The following is a 20,796-nucleotide window of genomic DNA, read 5'->3' on the forward strand; positions in this document are numbered from 1 at the left end:
CTATTATTTGTTTTGTAGAATTAAAATTCTCTTTAGTATACAAAAATTTGTCAATATTAGAGAAAACGGCTAAAGATAATTATTGGAAATAAAAATTAACATCGAATCCCTTATCGACTGTAGAGAAAAATTCTAGAAAATTTTAATTAATTTTCTTACCTTATCGACTATAGATGAAAATTATATAAATTAACAAAGATCATATTTTGCAAATTGAAAAGCCTAGAAGTCGGTGTCTAATGGATGTTACTAAGTTAATTTTGCCACCGACTTCTAGGCCGATGCACCTAAAATTAGTTTTTTTTTTTGTTTTTTAGTGTTTTGGGAACTCGGTTTAATTTTTTTGTAAAAAGGTTATTTATTTAAAGCTTTTCAGTGATACGAATAGTTGTCACTATCCATACAAGTGGGAAGTTCTCATCAATACAAAGAATATAAGTCCAAACGAGGTATTTTACATATTCAGTTGTCGAGTTCCCTTGACTTTCTCTGGTCTCCATCATCAGGTCAGCTCCAAACCTTCACTGTTGCATAGGTCTTGTCAATACGAATAATTTAAGCCCAAACACGAGGTAGTTTACATATTCAGTTGTCGAGTTCCCTCCATTTTCTCTGGTCTCCATCATCAGGTCAGCTCCAAACCTTCACTGTTGCAAAGGTCTTGTCAATACAAATAATTTAAGCCCAAACACGAGGTAGTTTACATATTCAGTTGTCGAGTTCCCTCGACCCTCTCTGGTCTCCATCATCAGGTCAGCTCCAAATCTTCACAGTTGAATAGTGCTTTTAGGCGTACACCTAAGTGTCAAGTTTTTACCCTATGTATGCCTACAAGTTTTGAAGGTTGCCCTCGATTTCTCAGGGTTTCCATCATCAGATCCTGACCTGATGAATATGGGACCAACTGGCAGCTACTCCAAGTCGAACAAAAAAAGAATCACGTAAATCGGTCTATAAACCTCGGAGTAATCGATGTGTATGTGTAACCTCCTCCTTTTTGGGAAGTCGGTTAAAATGGAATAATTTTATCAAATTAGTGTATTGTCATCGGTCCTCAATAAATCTACAAAGTTTGAACGAAATCTGGCCGTTTAAAGTGGGTCAAAATCGCGCCCAAAGAAGTCGGTTACAAACAAACATACAAACATACAAACCTACAAACATACAAACATACAGGTGAAGCTAATAAAAAGCGTGTAAAAAATATGAAGGATAAACAGGGGATTGTATATAATATATCACGATCTAACAATATTTTGTAAGTGTAATGTTTTGAATAAAAATCAAGACTAGAACAAAATTATAAAAATATTTTCTTTGATAAATAAAGTTATATAAATTTATATGAGAGTTATCTTACATCGATGTTCTATATAAGCTACCATGCGAAACAAAAATGAAACCGGGAGCGTATTCTAAAAAAATTCAAATCAAAATAATTTTTATGTTCTGTAAGTACACAGTCACAAACATATTACTTTTAATGTTGTTTACCAGGTTTTAGTTGACAAGCGTGACGAAATCCGAAAATGTTTAGTAATATCATAAAATCACTGTTTGTCGGTTTGTCCTATAATATTAAATTTTTATAAACAGATACGATTTTTTTTAAAATTGACCATATAAAGGACAAGCGAATCGATTATTTAGTTTAATTCCATATTAAACGAATTAAATTACTATCATAAGTTTAGTTTAGAAGTTTCGTTTAGCCTGAGTGCTATATATTTATGTACCAAACTTATGAGATTATAATATAGTTAGGCTACATTTTATCTGATTGCGGGAAGTAGTCGCTACTAAGACACGGGTGGAACCGAGATAAACAGCATAACTAGAAGTAAACAAAATAAGATTTGAATAAAACGAACATTAACAAGTACACAACAATCACATAAAAATATTATTTCAAGTACATTTAAAATTGCAGATGCAGATTATAGCCTGAAAATACTCGCTAAGCAAAATATTCGAGCAGTAAAAATAAATGGTTGATATGAAAACGTTCTTAGTATTTTTCTTTGCGTATAAAGAGGAGTAGTTTTCAAGTAAATTGTGCTTGAAATGGAATGTTTATTTTGTGACGTAATTGCGACGAGAAGTTTCTAGAAGGTTGTTAATTTTTAGGTCAGGTTTATTAATGTGTATCTACGTGTATGTATTCGTATTTAAAAAGTTTATGTTTTTCAGATTGCGAAGTTGAAAAAGTTTGAAAATTCTGAGAAGGGCTACTTTTTATCCAGGTGCAGGAATTAGTACCTTTAAGCCACGGAAAACCAGGGGTAACAGATAATATAAAGTGGGATAAAGTGTCTACAGTCGACTTTACAAAAAAACCCTGTCACTTATTGAGAAACAGTGCCCATTTTCAGCAACCAATACCTAAATTTATGGTTCCCCTAAGAGCATTTAGGGAACACTTAATACGTATTTTGTATTCACCAAAGTTTAAGTGTCCCTTATAACCTTTATTATTGAGGGGGAGCCCTTATTCTAAGTGACACTTAGTTAGGGAAACGTTCAGAGATTGTCCGTGAAAACATGCATAAATGTGTCAAAATTAACTCAAAAAGCCTGTTAAATTGAGTCAACTGTAACCGGCCAGTTACTGCCGATCAAATGAATTGAAGGCAATGAATGGGACTTTCGTATTACGCATTCATCTTTTGTCAACCAGGTAGAAATCGATGCTACATTATCGCCACTGACCTGATTTTACTTTGAATGGCTTTTATAGATTACTTAATAATGAAATATTTTACTGTATTCGTCAGATTTCCATCACATTTACAGTAATACACTTATTCTGGTCTGTTTTTCCGGTTTAACAGCAAACTTTTATTTTTTATCGTGATATTCTGGGGGATTTTCCGCTCGGTTCGTACATCATAAACATCATCTTCCTAGCCTTTTCCCAACTATAATGGAGTCGGCTTCCAGTCTAAGCGGCTGTAGCTAGGTACCAGTATTTTACAAGGAGCGATTGCCTATCTGATCTCCTCAGCCCAGTCACCCGGGCAACCCAATACCTCTGGGTAAAACTGGTGTCAGACTTACTGGTTTCTAACGACTGCTTTACAATACTGATGGTTTTACAGTAAACGTAGTGGGAAATCCGCTGATTTAAAAATACTCTTAGGATCCAAGAGAGTATAATTATGTAACCTAAAAAAGTTACACTGGTACTTGCCTGACCCGGAATCAATCCCACACACGTCCTCCCACACAAGTGCTTTTAACAATTAGGCCACGAAGATCCTTTTCCCTAAAATCGTGTCTATACCCAGAAACAGACGAACTGACATCTTACTGAGAAGGATTAAAATGTTCTTCCTCCAGTATTATTCCGCCTACACCCATAATTATGTTCGCTAATAAACTTTAACAAGACAATGTACTAATTAAAACATTTGATGCTCATCTTTCTTATTAATATGTTCCCAAAAATGCGTCGGTGTTAACATATTCTTAACATTCTGCTCACAGTTACGACGTATCAGGAAGACCAACCTACTTGTAGATTAAGTTTATAAATATCTGATCTAATTGTAAGATTTGTAATACTAAAGAGATTGACTCTCTGCTTGAATGAGGTAATCACTTACTGGTCTGATTTGAAAAAATCTTTCAGTGGTAAATAACTCATTTATTGAGGGATATAGGGTACTTTTTAAAATCGGATATGCAATTTACGGGGAAACCGTCTAACAAAGCTATTTATGAATAAGTTGTTAGAATAGTAAACTAGAGGTAGTTATTGCCCGCAAAATAACTTGATATCTTGACGAAAGTTGGCATAAATGATTTAAATGAACCATTGTATTATGTAGACTAGGTAACGAATTCCAATAACTTTTTGATACAACTATGTAACTTAGTATTAGTGTTTTACAACGAAACGACTGCCTATCTGACCTCCACAACACAGTTACCCAGTTTCATCCTTTAGTAAAACTTGTCATTAAATTCCTTACGTTAGCTTGTCTAAATAAATCGTCTAACGTGGGCTGTAAGTAGGATACTTACGAGTTCCCCGTATATAGAAATGCGATACTTTTAGGACAGACTTGTGGCTAATGAACAGTCACAGCTGTAGTAGTGTGTCCATAAATCTGCGGATTTTTCGGACATGTCCGTTTAGATTTATTTTTGGATGGGAAAAGGGATATATAGACAATGTTTTTCTGCCTGGTTAAGTGGACGCACAAAATTGAATTAAGTGTCCGAAACTTAACATGCAATTTCATGTAACAAATAATGTATTTTTGATCAAAACTCATCAAAACATACTTTCATTTTATTTATTACACGATATCATTATTCAAATTAAATATTCTGTTCCGCGGTATCCTCTTAAATTGTTTGTTAGTTTTACTACAATAAACAAAATAAATACTCGAATTCAATGAAACACAACGACACACAATAATATTACTTCACAAAATACCAGGTTACCTATTTACAAAGTTTGTGGATATTATTAAAATCATGAGAATTATTTGTTAGCACTATAAATGTATTGTAAATTGCTACTTAAATTTGTTTTATTAGTAGGTACCAATTCACCTATTTTTGTGTTACTTTTTTTATCATGCGATTTTATATATCATTATCTTCACCATTTGTTGACTAGTCTAGTGCTAGTCTAGATCTAGGTGCTAATGCTTAATATGTTGTTAAAATGTAAGCGTACGCATTCACTTTGAAATTTGTATAGAATTTTATTTATATGCATTGAGATTTTATCTATTCATCATTTAAATAAAAAACGAATATCCCAATATCCGCGTAGACTATGGTCGCCCTACACCTATTAACGGACACTTAACGCTTCGGACTACGTAACAGAAGAAATAATGTCCCTAATGAACGACTATAGGGGAAGCTTTATAGAATCAATTACTGGCTTTGTGTTATAACATTTACAAAAGTATTCTTCTTTTAGAAATAAAAAAAACACTAATTTGAAAAATCATGTAAACTAAGCTTGGAAATTAAAATAGCTGAAGGTCATGAAATTCAAAGATTATATTTAAGACATTTTTATCTAGGAAAACGAAACTAAAAGTTCAAATTATGAAATGTTTCGTATTAATTAACATTCGATTATGCTTACGCATATGATATTGACGGATGAAAAACGCTTCAATATTTCTGTTCATCTGGAAGAAGTTAAAATAAAATCTCATATCGATATCAATAGCTTAAATCGACATTGGTACCTACATAAATATTTGACACCATCATTATCCTGTCATAACTAATTTTTAGGGTTCCGTACCTCAAAAGGAAAAAACGGAACCCTTATAGGATCACTTTGTTGTCCGTCTGTCTGTCTGTCTGTCTGTCTGTCTGTCTGTCTGTCTGTCAAGACCCTTTATCTCAAGAACGCGTGGACGTATCAAGCTGAAATTCACATGAAGTACTCAGGTCTATTGTCCCTTTAAGCTGTGAAAATATCAAACTTCTAAGCCAAGCCAATCAAAAGATACAGCCGATTATGTCGATATTTTCAACAAATTTTCGACACTCGCAAAGGAATCAAAACCTACAGGATACTTCCCGTAAACTCAGAGTCTTGAAATTTGGCATGAAGCATTGTCATATAATGCAAATATAGGAAAAATTACGAAAATCTCATTTTTTTTGTTATATAATGTAAAAAAAAATATTTTAATAAAATGAAACTTACTATCTTATTTCTCACGAACGAATAAAGGTATCAAATTGAAATTTATACCAAATACCTAGGTCTATTGTCCCTTTAGGCAGTGAAAAAATCAAACTTCCAAGTTAACGCGATCAAAAGATACAGCAGTTATACCGACACCTTAGACGAATTTCCGTCACACGCTAGGGAATCAAAACCTACAAGGTACTTCCCGTAAACTCAGAATCTTGAAATTTGGCAAGAAGCAACGTTATATAGTACAGATAAAGGAAAAATTGCGAAAATGATAAATTTGAAGTTACATAAAATATTAAAATATTATCAAATCAAATCAAATATTTTCCTCATTTCAGTGGGGAATTTAAACGACCAAGTTTGACGGATTTGAGAAATCATTTCTTTATAGTAAAAGAGTATACTCGCCGTTTATTTCCATTGTCATCAGGTCAGGATCTGACGATGGAAATCCTGAGAAATCGAGGGCAACTATCAGAAATTGTAGGCATGCACAGGATTAAAACTTGATTCTCAGATGCATGTCTGGTGATACTATCAAACAGTGAAGGTTTAGAGCTTTCTTGATGATGGAGACGTGAGAAAGTCGAGAGAACTCCTCAACGGTATGATTTAGTAACGTCGTGTTTGGGCTTATATTATTCGTATTGACGAGAACTTTTCACAAAAGTTAAAAATAAAAACTTTTTACAAAAAAAAAAAAACAACTTCTAAAAACAACAAGAAAACTGTTTATATGCATCGGTCTAGATCTCGGTGGTCATCGGTCTAGACACCGACTTCTAGACCGATGCACCTAACATCTTTTAAATTTCTTTCTTGCTTTTGTTTTCTTGTTGCTTTTTTATATGTTTGAAGTTGGATTTGTTTGTAAAATGCTGCAAAATAAAATAAAGCCGACTTTATAAAACAAAGAAAGGGACAGAATTACACTTTTGTCAGGGCTCTAGAAACATAAAGCCAGCAGCCCCGAATCCTACTCGCTAGCAGTCGTTGTTACAATTCGACAGTTACAAGTCGTCCGGCAGTTTCGAAATAAACCTGAAACTGGGGCTCGTTAAGTGATTAATCCCTCAAAAATAAAAGATCCCACTAGTACTGAATTCTCATCACCTAAAATAAAATAAGCTCCAACACAAGGTTACGTTATAAATTGTTAAGGAGTTCCCATAACTATATCTGATCTTTGCTATCGATCCCACAATGGCAGTCAAAACCTATCTATGTGGAAAGTTGCGGTTGGCGCGAGACTCACTTTTTATCTATACAGGATTTGTACGGAACCCTCGGTGCGCGAGTCCGACTCGCACTTGGCCGGTTTATTTTATTCGTGAAGTAACATTTACATGTGTTTTCTGTCTGAAAAGTCTCACAAGTGACATCATTTTGAACAATATCGTTTTTTATGCCACCCGAGAATCTATTTACATACTTCAATGGATGTACCTACTGACATTTGCAACTTTGAATGTTGGTATTCCAAACTATGGAATATATAAAAGCACAGTCAATGTAGAAAATGTTATATCGAATCGATGCTAGTTTCAGTAGAAACATAGCTACAACTTCGGACTCTGTTCCGCAAATGGACAGCCTTTAACGGATCTATCATCGAACGTTGAGTGTAAGCTTAAAGGCTATTTCACAATGGGTTTTGCGATACAGTTACGTCATATTTGGCTTATCCTATATCGTTGGAACACAAAATAATGTGGTTGGAAAATTTTCATTTTCTCCAAGGGCCGTTTTTGCAGCTATGTGCAAAAAAATTTCGTAAGTAAGAGTTACAAGGAATCGATCATAAAATTAAGCATTGCTTCGTGCGTTCAGTCTTTGGATGGGTGACCGTCTATGTTAGAAAGAAATGAGTATTTTGTAGAAGGCACGTTAAATTGTATGTAGGTCATTTGCATATGCTTGGCAATGGAAAAGGATAGCCAGAAGCCAGAAAGTCTGACAACCATTAGTACCTTGGATAATTGGTTTCCAGGGTAACCAGATTGAGGAGTTCAGACAAGCAGTCAGTAGCTCCATATAAAACACTGGTACTCAACTGTAACCAGTTTGACTGAAAACCAATCCCAACACAGTTGCACAAAGCCTAAACCAGTCGTTAACCAACCTAAGTTGTTAATACACCACCCCTTTTCATGAAAATTATCATCGCTGGCTACCCTTTGATGAGACCAAAGCGCGAAGGCTTTCCCACTTTAAAATTGTCGCCTAAGTTGTTACAGATCAAATATTTGCGTCACGGGTCACCGAATTTCATTGGGTAAGAGTAGCAGACTGAAGACTAAAAAGTTGGCCAACAGTTGGCACGATGATAGGAAAAATATTGTAAATGTTTATATAATGTTTTAAAAAGAAAATCGGGAAATCCAAAATCGTTAATTCAAAGTATGACAAAAAACAGCACTTTTCGAACGTCAAAATAACACAAGACAGCCCCAAAAACGCCCACCATTCACCACTTCCTATGTGTTATTACTGGGAAGAAGAAATGGCGCAACAAACTCCCCAGCACCACTTGTCTGTCTGTATGTCTGTCTGTCTTATAAATAAAATAATCTTAATAACTACAATCTCAATACATCATTATGTAATTCATCAAGATGTCAAATATGAATTAAATCAAAGTTTTCAGTTGGTCTGATACCGGCTAAATACCTGATCGCTGTTATGTGCGTACTAACTACCATTCATCTTCATACTGATTTATGAGCCCAAACAAACTGTCGGCCGACTAAAAGTTTGCAGTGTACTCTCTATCGCTGACGAAACATTGCAGTAGGATATGAATGGGGTTCATTAAGTTACTGGTTAGAGTGAGATGGGTATATGATAGACAGAGAGAGGATACAGTTTCATTATTATTTTGAGCTGTGATTTGAATATTTTGGTTGGATGTTTATATTTACATAGTTAGTTTGGTTTAAATACTACGGTTTCTTCTGTATTGTTACACTGGCTGTTTCCGTACCAGGAGAAATATAATATAAGCTATTTTCTTAGCTTATTTCTTAGGTTCTATATTAAATAGGCATCGTTGATTTAGAAAGTGAGAACATCTCTGACTCGCATTTATAATATAAGCAGGACAGGAGAAACAATGACATCGAAAATTTCATATTGTTTCAAAATTCCTTTGCTGACCCTTTTCTAAGTTATTTTCTTATGCACACAAAAAGACAGGGAAATCTTGTGTAGGTAACAACTTTCATACTTCTGAATTATTTCAAGGTTCATCGTAGACTTGTCGTGGTCCATATATGGACAGCGCAGCGTAGGAAGCGTAGGAAGCGCAGCGTGGGACGTCCACCAACGAGGTGGACAGACGACCTATAAAGTTCGCCGGAAGACGCTGGATGCAGGTCCTCCAACAGGTATCTTTGGAGATTTAAGGGGGAGGCTTATGTTCAGCAGTGGCCGTCCTATGGCTGAGATGATGATGATATATGGACAGATGCAGTCATCATCATACTCCCAGCCTTTTTCCAACCATCCTCCCAACTATGTTGGGGTCGGCTTCCAGTCTGACACAGTAAATGGACAGATGCAGTCATTTCTTATTAAAACATGAACAGACGTTTTCTCAGAAACATCTGTATGTTAGCTTTACGTAGCTGTTATTTCCTAGTAGTTTGTGGGCCTTGGTTTCATTGGAAAACATTAAGCTCTTGTTGGAAATCTAATCTTTGACACGAGACTAGTGTTCTAGGTATAACTCTTGGGAAGACTAGTATTTCTGGATAGTACAATCATGTATAATTATTCAATTTCCTAGACTTTTCCCAACTATATTGGCGACAGCTTGCAGTCTGACTCGATGAGTACCAGTGTTTTACATGGAGTGACTATCTATCTGATTTCTTCAACCCACTTACCTTGGCAACCTCTTGGTAAGACAGGTTGTCAGTCATTCTAGCTTCTGACTACTCCGTAACTACTGCCAAAGATGTTCAAATGACAGCCGGGACCCACCAATCAGAGGTGTCTACAGATTTATTGTTTCAAATCCATTGCATAAGACTGTATACATATCATACCAGTCAATTGCTGTCCACTACTGAACGAAGGCCTCCCCAAACAAATAAAAGAAGACTGTAAACTGATCCAAATATGGACAAAGTTCGTCAGGTAATGACTCAATTCAGAAAGAAATAATTACACTCTTAATTAAAACATGTTGGAATACTGCCCAAAAGAGTACAAAGACACGCTAGCATATTTTCGTTCACCCAGAAATTCACTTACCATTGCGATAATATATTTTGATATCGAGTTGAAGTTGGTTTACAGAGAATTTCAGCAAAACTTGCTCTTAGATTTTCTGATAAACCACAGCGTTTAAGAGTTAAGAAGTTCTGTAATTGAACTGTTAATTACAAACTGATGACCTACTGAGATATTTTTCTGTTTTGACAGAGTTTTGCTGTATTTTATCATACTGCATATTTCTGGGTACGTAGTTAATAAAATATTCAAACAATCTAAAAATCTAAAGCATCTCCGTGTGAGAGGAGGCCTGTACCCAGCAGTGGGACGATAATAAGTCTGCAACAGAGAGTAACAGACGCCTTGGCAAACGTCGTGTAGGACGTCCTCAGGCACGGTGGAGTGATGACTTGCGCAAGACGGCTGGCAGGAGCTGGATGCGAGAAGCCGAAAATCGATCTCAGTGGCGTGCACTTGGAGAGGCCTATGTCCAGCAGTGGACTGCGATAGGCTGATGATGATGATAATGAACAGACAGTAATCTAAAAAATCCGAATAGGAACCTATCCCATGATTAATTAGGTACCAAATAAACAGTTAATATGGTTTTGATAATGGAATGCTGTGTATATAAATGTTGGCATAACGTTAATTAGATTTATGGAAATGATCAATTTTTCCACGAAATCATTAGTCATACATAAATTAACAATTTGTGTTTGGCATAAATATTTTGAGTAAATATTTTGTGCATTTGAGATAAACAGTATGCATTACTATAACTAATATTAATACAGCTAATTAGTAGTTTCCCGTAATGAAGTTTTTCATTCACCTGGATAAAAAGTAGCCTATGTCGAGCTCAAGAGATAATTTAAATCGGTTCAGTAGTTTTGGCATGGAAGTCAGACATAGGTACACACAGAGTTAGTTACTTTGGCATTTATAATTAGTTTAACCTATAAACATATAACAATCATTATAAACAACTGTTTAATTTGAAAATGTTTATACTATACATATATACAAACTTAAACTACTTATCTTTATACAAAACTAAAAACAAAATACTATATACAAAATATAAATAAACTTAAAACATAATATAAAAGGGCATCGATCAGACGTCGAAGTATTCCTCCGCATCACTGTCCTCCGGAAACGTGCCCAGAAGACTGGCTGCATTATAAATAATATTTTTAACTAACAGAAATGTTAAGAATTAAAAGTGAGTTTGTTAATATGTTCTTCTTCCCTAATTCACTTATATACCTAAAAGTCTTATATGGATATCATTCAGAGATGGTTATTAACTTTTATATTCATAATTGTGAAGTGAAATTTCCCTAGCCACGAGTAACAGCTCTACAAGTAAAAGGTTAACTAACTCAGCATCTTCCTATAATTAAAGGTATCTAGGTATAATTATAAAACTATTAAATAACGCTTTCTCACTTTAGTTATTATCCTTTTAAAGCGCAAATCTCATCAGAGTCCGTCATAGACGCTTCAAGGAGAAGTACCGTTAGTTACAAAAGTGTTCGCTTAAAACTTAACTTTTTAACGACATTTAATAGAAAATTTTGTTTAATATTTGATTGTCTACAGACAGTGACAATAACAGATTTTATTTCAGCGCAAAAAAAATCGTTCTTATACTTGGAGTAACTATAAAATAAGCTGATTTGTTTTGATAGATCAATGGAAAAATGCAGTTAAATGAAGAGGACGACACATTGTGATAAATAAAATAAGCTGCAAGATGCAAAATAAAAAAATAAGACTAACAATAACTCTTTTTAAATTAAATGCCCACACTAGTACCTAAAACATCGAACAAATAAAATGTTGTTTCATTAAAATCACACAAATTTCATGTTTCAAACTTTTTCTTTCAATACAGCTGTAAATAAAAAACGAATCTAACTTAACACTTAAGCGCTCGCCAGTCCAGGTTGGGAAATGACAAGGCATTTCACGCGACCGTAAAATATAAGTCCCTACGCTGATGAATACCCGGCTTAGGACAGTGATAGGATCCGGATACAATTGTGTAGACTGGGGTTTAATTAGTATTTTAGGTAATATCCTAAGGCTGTTATGTTTCATTGTGAAATTAGTTTTAATCATAAATACCTCAATATTTAATAACAATTCAGAAAAAAATATGAGAAATTATACATTATAAAAAATACTAACAAAAATATGTCGTGTGTCTACAACTAGTAACAGTCTTTTAAAGGCATTATAAATCAAATCTACGAAAAAACTAGTAGAAAACTTATAAAGAGGTAAATAAGTGAAGATAATAAAATGATATCAATGCCAAGGTTGTCTGTAAGAGATCGCTTTTAGCGTTAAGGCTACCCATTATGTCACCTAAACTTTTTAATATTTTAGTTTCTCTTGTAATTTAAATTGGTGTACGATCCTAGCTACCTATCTAATTTACAAAAGATTTAGATATGTCCGTAGGTGAAAGCATTTTTATACAGAAGAGCAAAGAAGTTACCCGTAAACTCAGGTAAAACCGCAGCCTACAGCTAGTTTAATAACCTAAAATGGATCAACAGAAGGGATGATAAGTTGGTACACCAAAGATTGCAAAATTAAGATGAATATAATAATTTATATAATTTAAATCATTCAAAACCAGTATACAGTATAAAGCCAAAGAAAAACCAAGAATAATATCCTTGAAAAACCGCTTATATTATGTTAAATCGTGCTTATATGCCATGATTTAAGCGCAGCGCAGCTACCAACATGGTCGAGTGATAAACTGCTCTATATATCACGCCAAGAGTTGCTTCTTTCACCAGCCAAGCCAAGCTCCTGTTTTGTATGTTGATAGCAGAAAATATTGTAACAATATATATAAAGCATTAATATAAACAATAGCAAGCAAAAATAATAAATAAGATTTGTTGCAAAAAAAATATGAAATTAAATTGCCAAAAGGACGTGAAAAATCTTGTTTCCCACTATAATTTTCGGTAAAATTGTAATTTTTATACATTCTTAGTTCAACTAAAATAAATAAAAAATACACACAATTAGTAATAACCAATTAAATATGCATCAAAAACATTATCTATCATGATTGTCGCATCGTATTTTGCCTTTAGGCAAAGCTCTGGTTTTCAGCAAATTGGCCATGTTAAACGTTTTAAAAACCCGAAATAATTGAAATTACATACAACACAACAAACTACCTCTACATTAAATAAAAAACAAAAGCTGATCCAATTTAATATCAGAACACCACAAAAATAATATTATACAGCACACTGTCCAAAAAAAACATACGCAAACAGTGTTCTAAATTAAATAATGTACACAAAAATATTTTAATATCCCTAAAGTACTACACGTAATTTTCAGTACACCAATTATATATATTTAAATAAATAAATAAACAAAAAAAAATCCGTAAAAAGCAGTACGCCACAGAAATTTATTCACCACGCATGCGTTGTACGCAACGCATAGCTTGAACCGGGTGGGGGGTAGAAGGTTGTTCGTAACGGGAAGGGCTGCACGTCTGTCCGAATTCCAAAACATTTCGCGCGCAGTGAAAAATGCAGTGAATTTGGAAAAGTCATATTGGAAAAAATGTGGTATTCCAAAGTGAGTGTTGGAGATTTTTGAGAAAAAAAAATTGTTGTTTGTGCGTTTTTTTTGTGTGTGATGTGTTATTAGTGTTTTCGGTGAGTTTTTTTTAGTATTTTTCTTGTGTATTTTTAAGCGGTGTTTGTTGTTAATTTCAGGTCTAAAAATTGCATATTTTAACGTTTAATTTTGTTTGTTAAAGTCGGGTTTTGAAAGTTACATAATCGTTTATTATAAAGTTTTAAAACTATCCCGTGAAGACATAATTTTTTATCGTTAAAATGCGTGGACATAAAAAATATATTTTTCATCAATAACGTAAGGGATACGCGTATTTTTCTGTTAGTTAGGTATGGATCTTTATATGCCTAGATAATTTCTTTGAAACCGCGTGGTAGTTGCGTAATTTGTGTCGGAAAAATGATTGACGTTACGATATGCAAATGACGGATATTTATTACGTAATTATAATATGCAATTATAATCTAATCAATAAATTATACAGTAAAAATCTAGACAAATAATCATTTAAATGAGACAAAATAAGAATAATCGAGTTTACAAAAATTGCTTAGTATTTCTACATAGATTTTTATATTTTCACCGCTTTTGCAACATTTACGAAGCAACATACATACTTAAGTATTTTTATATATTACACATAATTTATTATTTATGTTATATAATATATATGTGAAAACATATTATTTATGTATCACAAAATATTTTTGACGCAATTTAAGTCTCTGCGTATTTATTTTGGTAAAGTAAATAAGGTAGGTATTTGGTTTCCCGACGGATAATGCTTTTTTTGATGATATGAGCAGGCTGAAATTTATGTTAGTGTTTAGTTATTTATTGTTTGTTTTTTGGTAACTATGTTTAAAAATACATATGCATAATCAAATCCGATATAGGAACAGAAAATTAGTTGCAACTTTACAATACATCAAGCAATTTACTACAGAACAAGACACAACGTCGGACTTTCAGGGAAACTTAATTATAAACTGACTACCATAATTAGATTGGAACAGCACAAACTCAAATCACATACAGTTGTACCTAATTGTGTTAGTTAACTAATTATATTGCATTTTGCATGCGAGGATAAGTGGTCGCCTAGTGGGTAAAGAACTGACCTCTCAAGTGTGAGTGCGTGGGTTCGATTCCAGAATAGGCATGTACCAATGCAACTTTTCTACGTTTGTATGTACTTTCTAAGTATATTTTGGACTAGAAGTCTGGTTTAACTGGAAGTCGACCCCAAATTAGTTGTGAAAAAGGCTCAGGAAATAATGATACAGTAAGGCCAAGCAGAAACTTGGGATAACATGGTGAGGGTAACACCCTGTCCTAATATTTCATAGCTGAAGGGTTGGTTTGTTTGAACACGCTTGTCTCAGGAACTACTTATACCATTTGAAAAATCATTTCGATTTCGATAGCTTATGTAATAAGGAAGAATATTGGTTACTTTTTATCCGGGAGCGCATTTTTTTCCGCTACTTCCGTTTAATGTACAGGTAAACCATTTATGTGGGTTTTGATCTATTGACATGACCAATTGCTCTTACACTTAGATACCTATAGGTGAATAGAGAATAGTTATAATACTCAATGCTGCCTGGTCAATGAATAGTTCTAAGATTAACGCTCAATCCTTCTCTGTATGAGAGCAGGCCTGTGTCCAGCAGTAGGTCGATAAAAAGGCTGACTGAACAGGTCTAAAGATACAGTCAAAGTCAAGTCAAATCATTGTGTTTCATTTGGGACTTTACGAACACTTATGAACGTCAAAAATATAAATAAAGTTTATTCTAAATGTCCATTCCAAAAGCTTCATATGGAGACCAACGAGCAAGAAACTCCATGGTTACTCTTTTCAAAAATAGTATGGTATAACAGTTGAATATGTATTGAAACATACAATAATAGCATGCAAAGATCATGTAGAATCTCAAACAAATTAAATTAAATGCTACATGGTGCTACATTCATATTTACAAATCGGTATATGTTTTGATACAAAGTGGTGGTAAAATTGTTGATAGGTTTGCAGTCGTATCAAATAAACAAAGCAAATGAGCATCTATAGAATGAATTCTAGGAATCAATTATTACTAGTAACGCGATACTATCAAGTGTAATGTGATACTCATATTTCTTTGATCTGATCTCATATCATACAAGTTGTGATTATTACAACATCTAATTAAAAGGACGCATTGTGTTACTGTAATTAAATTGACAGCTGTTCTTCTAGACCTAAATTATCTATATCTGTACCTGCTAATATTATTAAGAGGTTTTTTTTTTTAATTTTGTTTCTTTGTTTGTAATGGATAAATTCAAAACCAACCGGACCGATTTTAACAATTCTTGATTCACTATTGGAAAGCTACGTTATATGCGTGCGTATAACATATTATATGCTATATATCCTAGTAGGGGCATTAGTTCCCACGGGATGCGGGTGAAACCGAGGAAAAACGGCTAATTTCCTAATATTTATACCTATAGCTGATAAAGAGTTTGTTTGAACTCGCTTGTCATAAGAAATGGTATTTTCTGATTTGATAAATTATTTCAGTGTTATAAAGAACATATTTATTCGGGTGCAAGAAGTAGTTCTTAGAAACTACTGGCGGAATCCAGCAGTTCATTTTAACACGCTTATCTCAAGTAATATTAGACCGATTTTAAAAAATCCTTCATTGTTAGAAACCTATTTATCGAGTTCCTTCTTATCCAGATGTGCGGTGTAGTTCCTTGAAACTACTGACGGAAGCTGGTAGTTCGGTAATTGTTTAGATAGTTTGTTATCTACTTAGTTTAATAGGCGTCAGAAGCAGATATCGTGATCTTAACTTTGTATACAGAGAAATGCAAGTTTAATTACATAACAATTGTTAGAGTTATTTTGTACTGTTAAGCAAGTCTAATATATATTAGCACTAAAACTTAAAAAAAAAATAAACAGGCTTCAATAATATACCTAGAATTATCTCCTAGGTCTGAAAAATACTATGCTCAAAACAGTATCAAAGTCGGTTCAAACGAGCACAAACATACACAGAGGTCAAACTAAGAATCTCCTTGTTTGCTGTCGATTAAAAATGTTACTAAACATTGTTCAGGCTTTTTTGTAAATCATAAAGTTTTAATGTTTTTGAATTGCCAATTGAACCTAAATCCGCAAATCAGGAGATTTTAATGCTTACTCAATTGCTTTAAAATATGCTCAAAAATTATAATGCATTTAATTAAATTCTGGAAGATTTTCGATTTAAATGTAAATTAAAAATCCATCAGTATTTTCATAATTAAAATTACCCCGCCGTGCCTCGTAATTAAGTCGAGATGTAAAACTTTAAGTAAATAATAATTCATTAATATTAATTTTTACAATGATTAAATTAATTAATTTCATCTCGACGGCTTAAAATAATAATTATTGTAAAATATTAATATTTTGATAAATGGCGTGTGACAACATGACATTATTTTGTTTTATTAAATTGTATCAAGAAAAAGGATTATCATAATCCTTTTAATTTTATATATTTTTTTTTATTGTTCTACTAGGATAGTTTTTTTTGTGTTGTAAATAACTATGTAAATAAATAAAAAGTTTTAATTTTATTAATTTTTGTTCGATGAAATATATTGTACTTACGTAATTTACGTGGGAGATAAAAGCGCGTTAGTTTTTTTCTAATGCAACACGTATTGAGAATATGTGAAGGTTTTATTTTCATGTAGGCCTATTAATAGTTATAAAAAGTTATTACCCGATGCGTGAATTATAATACTATAAATGAAAATATTTTCTAGTTTTCCATCCTTTCGGGTAGTCAGAAGCCAGTAAGTCTGACCTCAGTCTAACCAAGGGGTGTTGGGTTGCCCCGGTAACTGGGTTGAGGAAGTCAGCCAGGGCAGTCGCTCCTTGTAAAGCACTGGTACTCAGCTACATCCGGTTAGACTGTAAGCCGACCCTAACAAAGTTGGGAAAAGGCTCGGAGGATGATGATCCTTTTCTTGTGATTATACTTAGTTGTGTTAACAAAGAATAAAATTTCATAAAAACATTTTAAATGTAATCTTCTCAAACCATAAAACTTAACTAATCACCAACTTAATTACTGGAAGATTTTTAAAAGATTAATTACTAAAACCTTGAAAGCAATTGAAACTACCACGAGTACTTGATTATCTTAGTAACTAAAACATTATAGGGTTCAGTTACAAACCCTTTGGAATAGAAAATTTAACTTAGTAATAAGGCTTTGTTTAGTTAAAGTTTGTTTTGTGTGTAAGTTTTTAGGTAGTGTTCAATGTCTTTTGTGGTAGTTTTATAGTTTAAAATATCGAATAACAGATCTATTAAATACCTATGTTGAGTAGTTTTTGAGTTAGTGAGATCTTGGTATGAGAAATTACATCAATATATTTATAGGTACTAATATTGTAAAGAGTAAAACTTTGTTTGTTTGGTTGTAATGGATAAACTCAAAACTGGATCTGATGCATCCTCCGAGCCTTTTTCCCAACTATGTTGGGGTCGGCTTCCAGTCTAACCGGATGTAGCTGAGTACCAGTGCTTTACAAGAAGCGACTGCCCTGCCTAACCTCCTCAACCCAGTTACCCGGGCAACCCAATACCCCTTGGTTAGACTGGTGTCAGACTTACTGGCTTCTGACTACCCGTAACGACTGTCAAGGATGTTCAATGACAGGCGGGACCTACAGTTTAACGTGCCATCCGAAACACAGTCATTGGTTGGTTTGTATAAGAAATGGTTGAAACCGCTAGTAAAAGCTAGTTCTAGATATACAAATACAAGCTTTTTCTAGACGCAGTATTTAAGTAAACGAAGATCGATCACAGTCTAAGTCTAAATGTAAGTAATACCGTTTCGTTGTAAGTTGGTAAAGTCTGCGCTAGGCTCAGACGAGACTAAGTACTTTGCTTGCTTCGGAATACTAAGTTCTTTTTATTTAAATAATGTTTAATAACTGTTTACAAGATGGAATGGTTAATGTTCTTTTTGTGTAAGTACAAATTATATTTATATTTATTTTTTGACCTTATATGATATTTAAATTTTGTTCTCGAAGCATTTAAAAGCATGTCTTGTCGTAAATAAGAGTATGAGGTTGCAAATGTTTTAAGAGGCAAATAGGTACTTCGGACAACCATACCAACCCATCAAAGGAATGAGTAGGATTTTAAATAGAGATTATCAAAAATGTATAAGTTTATTCTATTATTTTTGATTTCGGTAGCTCTAAAAGCTGTAAACGGTAAATCGCAACAATTAACTTATTTTGTGATACATATATATTATTTTCATTGTAATACATAAGAACTAATTAAATGATGCACTGATATACAAAAAACGACTCACCCAATATCAACTTCTTGGCCCGAAATCTGAAAAGAAACAAAACAAACATAAGTCAATAACTATATATTGAACAGTCAAAACAAACAACTGCCAATAAATCTATTAATTAAAATAAATCTCAGCTGCACAAATACACAGCTATTAATCTAAAGATGTCTATCGGCGGGTTTCAATAACACATCTAATCTATCCATTGTATTGGTTACTGGAGATTGAATTTGACATAAGTAACTTGTGTATAAACAATGGCAAAATTATCAAAATAATGACCCCGCTATGGGTTAGCAGCGGTGAGGGAGTGTCAGACTCTTACTGACTAAAAACCTCCGTGTTCCGTCGTAGGCCTTTTATGTACCAGGGCTGCGGTATCTCTTTCAAACAACCCGCAGCCCCGGCAGGCCTTGGCCCTGCTGGGCCCCGCTGGGGTTGCTGACATCTCTTTAAGGAGCGCGTGGAACAACGCGCACCGCCGACACGGGAACTTGTATGAGCTCTAAGTCTAAATTCTATCTCAAGTTAGCAAAATAATAGATAGCTTGGTTATTAAAATCCACAGATTAATGACAATAGTTTAAGCGCCAGACATGTTTGTTCTACACTAAGCTGTACTTAGACATGGTTTTAAGTAGTTTAAAGCAAATATACGCTCATTGAATACTGATTTTCTTAATAAAGGTACGTTTAACTTGAATGGGAGGTGGTGTGTTTGAAGAAGTAGAGGTTGAGCAATTATTAGTAAGATGTTGAGTGGTATGAGTTTTGGTATTGATAGGTAAGTTGAGTGACTGGATGAGTGCTGTGTAAATTGGTGGGTAAGTTAAGCAACATAAGTCACGGTGAATATATCATTTTAGTGTCCTAAAATAATTTTGAAAACGATGAAAGCCATGAAAAAAGTTTAACTCTGTTTCTTTTAAATAACCAACACTACTTATTGACGACCTCGACGGCGCAATGGTCACCATGCCGGACTGTCGAACCTGAGGTCCCGGGTTCGATTCCTGGTTCGGTCGACATTTGTGTGATGAGCATGCTTGTTGGCCTTGGTCTGGGTGTTATAATATGTAGCTATATGTCTGTAGTTTATCAGTAGTGTTAGCACACATAACACAAGTTAATTAATAACTTACCATGGGGCTAACCGACAGTGTGTGAAAAAAGTGTCCCGACGTTATTTATCATCAAAATTATTTTCCTGTAAAAATGTTGAAACGATCAGTCCAGTCTCATCAGATTATTACATCAAGTTTCCACAGAAATTGCGAAACAAATGTCAGACATAAATATCTGCTTCACAGTTCAACAGTTCCTTTGTGATGTCTGAAGGCAATAAATGTCACTAGTGTTTAGAGAGGATGAAGTTGGTGTGACACCTGACATTAGACTGAAATAATATAGGTAGTGTGTTTATTGGTTTAGAAATAAAAAATATTCTTAGTTTAGTTCGTCTTTATTTTTAATGAATATTTTCCTTTTTTGGTTGTTTTCTATTGACTTAACAAAAACGAGGAAGTTCTCAATTCGGGTGCGTTTATAATTATGTATATTATTGAGGTTTTGCTATATTCTTTGCTTAAAATAAACGAATTTGTATTATACTTTAGACTATATATAGACTTTAGATTTACTAACACCAATAAACTCTTATACGTTCTACAATATATGGTGTAAGAGTGTTGCTGTTACGACTTTAAGTATTTATTACAATAAGAAAGAAAAATATACAAAACACATTACTATAATTTAACTGGACCCTGAACCATTTCTCCCTACTACACTCTTAAGAGTAAAACCACCGCTAGGGTAAACAAGTCGTTAAGTAAAGAGCTAGACACACGTAGTGTAGGACGCCTCAGGCAAGATGCAGTT

The 20,796-nt window shown here is 33.7% G+C and overlaps 1 protein-coding gene across 1 annotated transcript in view; it reads left to right on the plus strand.

Moving 5' to 3' along the window:
- The first annotated feature begins 13,422 nt into the window (after positions 1–13,422).
- The window catches only part of LOC110371177 (uncharacterized), a 111,200-nt gene continuing 103,826 nt past the window's right edge, over positions 13,423–20,796 (plus strand). The window contains exon 1 of the mRNA XM_064041277.1: positions 13,423–13,614. The gene's annotated coding sequence lies outside the window, so the exon portion shown is untranslated. The remainder of the gene's footprint in view (positions 13,615–20,796) is intronic.

This window comes from Helicoverpa armigera, chromosome 24, assembly GCF_030705265.1.
Source record: "Helicoverpa armigera isolate CAAS_96S chromosome 24, ASM3070526v1, whole genome shotgun sequence".
Classification (NCBI taxonomy): domain Eukaryota; kingdom Metazoa; phylum Arthropoda; class Insecta; order Lepidoptera; family Noctuidae; genus Helicoverpa; species Helicoverpa armigera.